Source organism: Miscanthus floridulus, chromosome 1 (genome assembly GCF_019320115.1).
Source record: "Miscanthus floridulus cultivar M001 chromosome 1, ASM1932011v1, whole genome shotgun sequence".
Lineage (NCBI taxonomy): Eukaryota > Viridiplantae > Streptophyta > Magnoliopsida > Poales > Poaceae > Miscanthus > Miscanthus floridulus.
In genome coordinates this window covers 24145346-24154216 of record NC_089580.1, presented here as the reverse complement: position 1 = coordinate 24154216, position 8871 = coordinate 24145346, and the positions used below count along the sequence as shown (strand labels likewise).

The following is an 8871-nucleotide window of genomic DNA, read 5'->3' as shown; positions in this document are numbered from 1 at the left end:
TGTACGGAACAATTATCATTCAATTATATATCAATGATAACCGATGAAACTTTTAAGATTGATCAATATAAGAAGAGAGATTGCACTCACTGTGACATTATCGAAGTATAGCAATTTTATCATTATGATGCGCTGAATAAAAACAAACTCGCAGTATCAAGTTAACATGTCAAGTCTTGGTTTGACAAAATCAATCATATAAACAATTACATCCTCTAGAATTTTTACCCATGTACTCATAAACGAAACCAATTTCTGAACCATTTCACATGTCCTGAAAAGGATAAGCATATCAATATAAATAATTCCATATAAAACTAATTATGTTAGAATCATTACTCCACTACTAGCATGTGCAAATGGACTTAAATGAAATGATCTAGAAATGGCCTACCAGATTTGTTTCAAAACTACCATCAGCAGCATTGGACGTCAATTTCCAAATGCCATCAACACAGCCCCTCATTCGTAAATCCATTGCAATGCCCACATCATAATTAAATGTTACTGCACAGAAGTTTGGCACAATAAGCAATGTAGGATAAATTTTAGCTCAACTTAATATGCTACAAATAAAGACTCATTCCACAAGCATAGACTCACAACAGTACTCTCCGACCTCACCGGAGAGTCACCAGTGTTAGCCCCACTAGAGCAACCGTCATAGCGCCCCCTCTCCTTCGACACCCTAGTCTGACAACATTGTGCTTCTCAAGGCCTTTGATGAGGTCTGCATGAGCGTCCTTGGCCTCATAAAGTCCAATGTCTCCTCTATCCTTGAACCCTTTGTCCATCCAGATGCCTACACCTTTGCACCCCTCGTGCCCCCGGGCATTTCCATCATCCTCATCGACCTCCCTCCTCATGCCACCTGGAGATTCATGTAGGAGTTCACAGAAACAAAATAACCTGGGATGCATAATTAAAGTTTTTCAGCATGGTTAAGAGCAGGGGCAGTATCTGAAAAATAAAATGTTCTTGTTCAAATTGAATACAAAAAAGAGATAAATTACCTTTGTACTCCATAACCCACTTGAGTTTGACAATTACAGGCTTCCCTATCAGGTTGTTCAGGTAAGGTTTTGGGTTAACTAGCATGATCTGCACAAAAACAAGAGTTAATCTGCATCTTATTTCTTGTTCAAATCATATCTTCTTTCGAATCTTTCTGAAACCCACCTCCACCACCTCTCTTGCAGGTCTAGTACGAAGTGAGAAACGTGTACATGGAGTCAAGATCTTCCGAGATCACCAAATCATCATGACAGGCATGCACCACTACCTATTGAACCCTATTTTGGATACTCATGTGTTCATCATCTATTATGTAGTTGCATTTCATATTAAGGATGCTTAACCACCAAACTTGGCTTCACTAAAGTTAGCTCAACTCACATTCTATAATGTTAGTCCTTAGTAATCACTACATGGATCGGGACAAATAATCCTGCTTAGTTGGCCTAGAATCGATAGAAGTCGAATTTGATCGGGAAATCATACTTGTGCTTTATAGCTAGGATGGTACACCGGGTTCTTAACCACTTAAAACTGATGAAGGGGAAGAACTTGATGTAGTTCTTAACTTGACTAAGGTCAACCATGAATTTGACTTAAAAGATCAACTTGTTGTGAGTTTTAGCTCAAGGAGGGGTAAGCTTGCTAAAGTGTTGGATCTTGATTGGCATAGCTCGTGAGTAGATAAGGACCATCTCTCTCTGAGCAACCACCGTATAGACTACATGTCATATATTGGTGTGACAAGCTGAGTACTTAGTGATGACTAACTAGCACGTGGATTCAGCTTGAGATGCGGCTTGGGGTAGCTAGAGGGGCGCTAGTACCTCGGCTCATCATTGTACCGTTCATGAGTTAGTTGGCCACACTAGGGAAAAAAAGTTGGGACCTTGAACCAAACCCTTATTTGAGCACGGATATGGAGGTTCGTCCTAGACTCCTCTATGGTTACTAATTGTACAATATTTTTTTTGAATGCATGAGCATCGTTGGACGAGTTCAATTGTTCTTACTTCGAGTTTCATATTAGTGATAGTAATTGGATATATTTTACTCAAACTATGCAGATTCCATTTGGTCACCTTTGCCTCCACTTAATAAATAGCAGCTTGAGCATAAGCATTTCATGTCTAACTTACGTCATGCTTTTCTGCAACTATACAATGCTTTTATAAGTTATCTCACTGCATCCACCAAATATTATTTATGTTAGAATTAAGTTTTTTAGTATAATTATACTCACGGTACCATCTTTAAGTTGTTTTCATAGCCAAACTCAGGTGAAATCGAAGGCATACCATTTTTACTTGAGAGTTTATACTGTCTTATATATTTTCTTTGCACACGTCAACCATTCCTTGTATCTGAATTCATCTAAAAAACAAAACTGCATGTCGACTTGCTTCGAAAATCTTTTTCAAAGATATTAGAGCATAGTGTATATATTGGAATCCATATGGACGTGGAATTAATTCTTAAAATTTGTAAGTAACAATAAGGAATTGATTATAAGAGCGTGTTCACTATATCTTCATAGTTGCTCCAGTTGTAAAAACCCAATCCTACCCTTGCCTTTTTTCAGGCCAGCAAACCGGACAAGGCTCTCTAGGTACAGTACGAGGCGTACAGAATTGACCTCTTCGTCGTCCTCGTCCCCCGAGTCGCCTCCCACGGCAGTGGAAGCCACCGTTTGAAGAGGCAGATGCCGGGACGTAGATATGGGCCTCGTGCGCCGTGGTCGCGAGAAGGAGCTTCCTCTTCTCCGGCGGTGGGGAGCCACCACCGTCAGGTACCTGAGCGGGACGACGAGCCACGGCGCCTTCAGGCGCTCGGCCATGTGCCCCGCTGTGAGGTCGACGCGGTAGTCCAGCGACCAGCTCCCGGTGTCGTAGTCCTAACGCTTCCATATCTCGAACAACAAACTGCCCACGTCGCGCTGCGATGGCGGAGGTCACGCATCATGCATAGGCGCCCGTCGAGCTCCGCCAGCGTTTTCCCGACCGGCATGCCGCCACAGACCCGCCGAAGCTGGCCTCGGTCGCACTGGACGAGGTACACCGTTGAGAAGGGCGGCTGGGGGACTAGGCGGAATGACTCGTCGGCGAGCGAGAAAGAGATGATGCCGTGCCCGTGGGGCTTGTCGAGGTACTCTGTCCTGAAACTCCAGTGAAGGCACCCGTCCGCGAGCACCGGCTGCACATGCTTGTCGATTTCGATTGCGGCGTTGCCGGTGAAGCCACAACGAGCGAGGCTTGGTTGCCGGCAGCAGCTGGGGCCCTCCAGCCTCGTGCATCGCCGATGGTGAGCACCGTCGCTTGCAGTTCACCCTGCTGGAGGCTTACGCTCGTTATCTGCACCACCTTGAACTCTCTCCACGGCGCGTGGAAGCCGAAGCCGATGGCGCAGTGCCGTCGGTGCGACCGCGGGAGACGCAAGATCTCACCTGTGGTGGGGTTGCATACGTAGAACCCGGCGCAACGCCTGCGGACGAGGACGAGGCCGCAGCAGTCCTTGGAGCCGACCACGCTCGGACAGTCCGCGCACCTGGCCATCCATTGCCCGCCAGGCCCGCCCGCGTCGTCTTAACTGCAAAGTGTACGTGTGCGGATCTGCGTATTTAAGGAAGGCGAACTTGGCGGCGGCAAGAGCATGGTGTCTCTCCTGGAAGCCGCGCGACGAGATCTCAGCGTTCCAGGAGCGGCAGGTGGAGCGAAGCCTCGCGAGAACGAGAGACCTCGCCGGCAGGCGCAGGAGCACCTCCGCGACGAGGTGGTAGGGCAGCGTGACGCCACACGCCGGGGGCTCGGCCGTCGTCTTTCTTTTTCCTGGCTCGCTGTCGCTGCGTCGTCACGGTCGTCATGGATCACGTACGTTGCTCTACATGAAAGAGTTGTAGATGTACTTACTGTTAGAGGCCACAGCCACACCAACCCAGACGTCGAGGCGGTGAGGCAGCAGTCAACTGCCAAACTGCGTGAGGCACTGGCGCACGAATATTAAAGCGCTATGGACGGTGAGAGACACTGGGTGTGCGCCCGCCCGGACACCCGGTTGTGGATTTGACTTTTCGGCTCCTGGAGCGCCGAGCAGAACGCCTGGCCAGCAGTGCCCACCACAGTGGCAGCATTTGAGTGGCTTCCACGACGTGGCGTCCAGGCCCACTTGTCAGCCTAGACGGGTTACCTTTTCTGGATGAATTTTTTAGCCAAGGATGATAAATATTAGTGCGCCCCGACGACGACCTCCCGGCGCTCGCTGCCGCGTTCGTCGCCGCGGCAACACCGCCGTCCCACGCACAACGCCAGCCACCGTCTGCGCACGCGCACTACTCCTGTCCCCACCGCTCGCGCTCGTCGACGTCTCGTGGCACGACTCACCTCCCGGCGGTCGCCGTAGCACCACCGCCTCCCGCACGCACACCGTCGCCGGCCGCGCGCACGCGCTAGCTGCTCCTGTCCCCGCCTCTCGTGCTCGTTGTCGTCTCGCGAACGCCCTAACCTCCGGCTTCACAGCTCCTGCTCTTCCTCCGCCACCTGCGATTCCTCCTCGAAAGCCGGAAGCTCGCCATGACGGCCTCCGATAGCACAACACTGATCTCCACCAGTGTGCCCGGATCGCGTAGAGGTACCGGCCGTAGGCGCCGTGGAAGAGGACGCTCGCGGGTGCGGGCGGTGTGCAGGATATCTAAGGCGGACGCCGTATTGACCATGCCGCAGCAGGTGAGCCGTGAGCGGAGAGGCTGAAGGCGCGGACCCGTAGACCTTGATGAAGTGGGCGCGTTCGCACTCGTCCCGGCCGCTGTCGTGATGGATCGCGCCGTCGGCGTGGACGTTGTTCGCCGTCGTCGAAGAGTAGGGGCCTGCTCGTCCAGCACTTGGTTTTGGGCCCGTGGGGGAACCGGGGAAGGGGAATGCATACAGGAGTTGGTCTTTTTTACGTGGTGCGATCCGGCCCAGCCCAAACGTACGTCTGACCTGTTGTAGGCCCAGTAAAAGTCCGCCACGCGTTTCGCTGTGGTTGCTCCTGTGTCCTGTCTGTGTCTAACTCAAATCATCGTTAGCCGCGTCAAACCGAATTACGGCCGTGTTTTACTTCTCCCGTTCACCCCACGTGCAAGACAGGGTTTAGGGCGACTGCGGCCGCCCTCCGCCCAGCTGCCCAGCCCAGGTCTTCCCCAGGCACTTTGCCGGCGACGAGAACCCAGCACACCAGGTATGTGGCCCTTCTCTTCCCTTCCCTTCCCTTCCTGCCGCGCAAAAGTCAAAATTGAGCACCTGAACCCTAACTTAAGCTATTTTTGGCTATCTATATTCCGATCTGATCTAATCACAAGTGTATACATATTATGCTTACTGACTTCAGGTGTACACATGTCCTTTGTTAGGGTATATATGTCACTCTCAGTACCATATTATATGAACGGCTATGTGGTCTATAGTCTTCACCCTGAGCAACATTTAATTTCAAAAGATCCAGGACTACAATCTTTGAAATATAATTCAAATAGTTTGCAAATGCATACCCCAGATTCATATGTGAATATGTGCTAGCGGCCTTATCTTCTAGACTAGTATATTTATGTTGATTTTTCCAACCTAATAGTTGAATTTAATACTTATTGTTGTTTAGTGCTTCTCTAACAAATTGTGGGGAGAATTTTACAATTATTTGCCAAATTGCTAAATAGATTTTATTGGATTGCATGTGTCGTTCTATTGCCATCTTTGCAAATCCTAGATATTATCTGTCAATCCAATCTATTTTGGACTGCAGCTTATTTTTGGGCATGATTCTGTTTGACACAAACAAGTAATAAAGTCCCAAAAATAATTATTGTAAAGTAGTTCGTAGCCCATCATGTACACAAGTATAATTGGATAGCTTTCTTCTCTAATTAGTGGCCCGTTTTGGTCTCTGAAAATCGAACTTAGTTACTACTGTAGTCTTCTGTTTAATCCATTCCAAATATAAATATGTTTTATTATAGTTTAGTTTGTCTTTGATCTTATTTTTGTTTTGTATTTATTGGATTTTACACGTAGGCGAATAGGTGTTCAGGAGTTCTACCGATACTTCAAGGAAGGCAAGTGGCTATTCACATGTGATTATTCCTTTGCCAATCTTTTCTGGGTCCCATAACTTTTGGCATGTATACAAGTGTTTGTGTTCGTATCATGCATCCTATTTGTCGTCTACTTTATAGATTGGGAATTAATTTGGGTCATCTTGATAGCAATCTTTGTTTCTATGTTGTCCTTGTGACTCCTATGTAATTAGATTGCTTGCTTGCAGTCATGTGCCAACTAATGGATGAAGACACAAGCAGTTTTAGACCTATAAATATGTGCTCACCACCTTTTCTAACCCACAACAATAAAAACTTTCTTATAACATGTATTTGATGTGGATCCCTATAGACTAGTATCCCTACTAAGGCCATTTTTCCTAGTACCAAGAGCTTGTTTTTTCCCTCCTTATGTCTTGTTGCTACACCATTTATATTAGGCATGTTTTCTTATCAGGAGATTTTGCTCCATTATAGTTTGAATGTTTCACCTTCTACAAAGTTTTCTACACACAAATAGGGTTTGAATTTTTGCATAATAACCTCTTAAAGTTTTGATGTTTGCACTCAAAGTTTGGTGTCTGAGTAAGAGTTGCAAAAATGAAGGTGAGAGTTGGGAGGTTGCTTTTTGATCCAAACTTGGATTAATAAATTCACCTTAAAGTTCAAAGGAAGTCATGATAGCAAAAAAAAAACAATTTTCTAGTCCTATGACGGATTTCTAAAAAGCTTTATCTTTTCGAGCAAAGTTTGGCATTATTCAAGTTGAATGTTTATATTATTTTAAATAAATACTCGAAGCACAAGCGTTTGCATATATATATATATATATATATATATATATATATATATATATATATATATATATATATATATATATATTCAGATTCCTCATAAAAAATGAATTTAAGAGTCAATAGGTTGGCTTTGTTCAAGTTGAAAGGCAACTTTTTCATGTGGAGATGTACATTTAGTTTCAAGAGTTGAGTTTGTTTAGGTTAAATGGTGTGTGCCACAATATTGCAGAACTTTTAGTATATTAATGCAAACTAAAGTGGCAATAGAGCATTTGTTGCTACCAGGCTGGTAAAGTGGCACTGTTCTAGATACCACTAGTTTGAAAAAAAAATTCACATAATACCGACTTGGGTACATCGAGATTAAATCTTAATGGGTTCTTGACTTCTTTAATCACATAATCATATATCACCGTGCTTTGGGTAAATAAACCAATGACAACTATTTTTTTTCGTTCAGGTCTTGTTTGGATCCATAAGCTAATAATTAATAAAAACTAGTAGTCTAGCTAACTGTTAGTGAAAACTAACAACTATCTCACTAGTTGGACTGAAGCAGCTAGTCGCAGCTAATATTGGCTATGAGCTACTACCTCCGTACTAAAAATGATGTAATTCTAGAATAGTGCCATATTAAAATATGTCAAGTTTAACCAAATCTATATAAAAGTACTAATATTTATCGTACTAAATAGGTATCATTAGATTCATGATTAAATGTATTTTTATAGTATGTTTATTTGATGTCATATACATTAATATTTTTATCTATTATATTTGGTCAAACTGTAGGCACGTTAACTAAGAATGCACTTAGAATTACATTTTTTGGGGGACAATGGCAGTATTAGCTAGCTAACTATTAGCACAACTAATGGATCCAAATATGGTCTAAAAATCTCTAGAATCTTTTTTCACTACTATGTTGCACAATTACTTTCTTTTTTCTTTGGTGTGACTCCTGTTGTACATATATAGAATGTTTTTCACTATATGCATGTGTACACAATCAATAAAAGTTATACATATCAGGAGAACTTAGTATCACGTTGTCTTACAATATTATACTATGGCGTTACATGTGGAAATTGTTTTCATTTTTTTAATCTTCATATCTTAAAGAAATTTATGGGTGAATTGTTGTTACTGTCATATATCTAGGATGCCTCGAAGAAGGGATAGGGAGGAAGACTCTCTACCTAAATTCATTGATCAGCTCCAGTATCTTGGGGCCTGTTCGGTTGGTATTAAAGTCGGCTGATAAGTCGGTTGAAGCTGTTTTGTTGTGAGAAAAAAATACTATAGATTCTAGCTGATAAGCGGCTGATAAGTTTAAGCGAAAAGGCACTAAAAGAGGAGACCTTGATTTTCTTCTCGTAGGACTTGGAGCAGCTGCTATCGGAGCTTATGCTCTTGGAGGATGCGTGGGAAGCTTCTTGGAGGATGTATGGGAAGCTTATATTTATATACAGAAGATTGGTGCATGGCAAGGCGGGCGTGTCCCCCATAGACGAATATGAATATGAAGTCCTGTTTCAGAAACAAGGACCGTTACTAACCGTATATATGTTGGTCAATTACTATTTGTGGTAAAAAATACTCAAATATTTAGAACCGGTTTATTCTACTGCATGCAATGGAATGAACGCATTGTTTGCTAGGTTCACTTGTTTCCGAATGCTAACTGTAGTGTTCTTTGGAATTTTGTTAGTGTTTTGCGTAAGCCTTTTTATTGGAATTCCTTGTATCGAAGAAAATTTGAGACGGCCAGTTCGTTTTTTTTACTGCATTGAAGTGATAGACTTGAGTGTCCTCTTCTGAAATTTAAAGAGGAAGGAGCATATGGCCACTTAGGCAGGCCATCATGGACTAAGACAAAAAAAAATTGGTAAATTTCTCTATTACTATCACATACTGTCAAAGAAACTATTACAAGATGAAAATTATGATTTGCCAAATACGTAGTTCATCACAAGTCATTAGCTCGGATTAGTC

General features: G+C 43.9%; 1 long non-coding RNA gene and 1 pseudogene across 1 annotated transcript; one reads left to right on the top strand and one right to left on the bottom strand.

The window, feature by feature from the left end:
* Positions 1 to 265: 265 nt before the first annotated feature.
* On the bottom strand, positions 266 to 4582 carry LOC136453328 (uncharacterized; annotated as a pseudogene).
* Positions 4583 to 5092: 510 nt separating this feature from the next.
* On the top strand, positions 5093 to 8455 carry LOC136476273 (uncharacterized). The gene is made up of 3 exons (XR_010763496.1): positions 5093 to 5226; positions 6057 to 6097; positions 8038 to 8455. It is a non-coding gene; the product is annotated as an uncharacterized lncRNA (long non-coding RNA).
* The last annotated feature ends 416 nt before the right edge of the window (positions 8456 to 8871 follow it).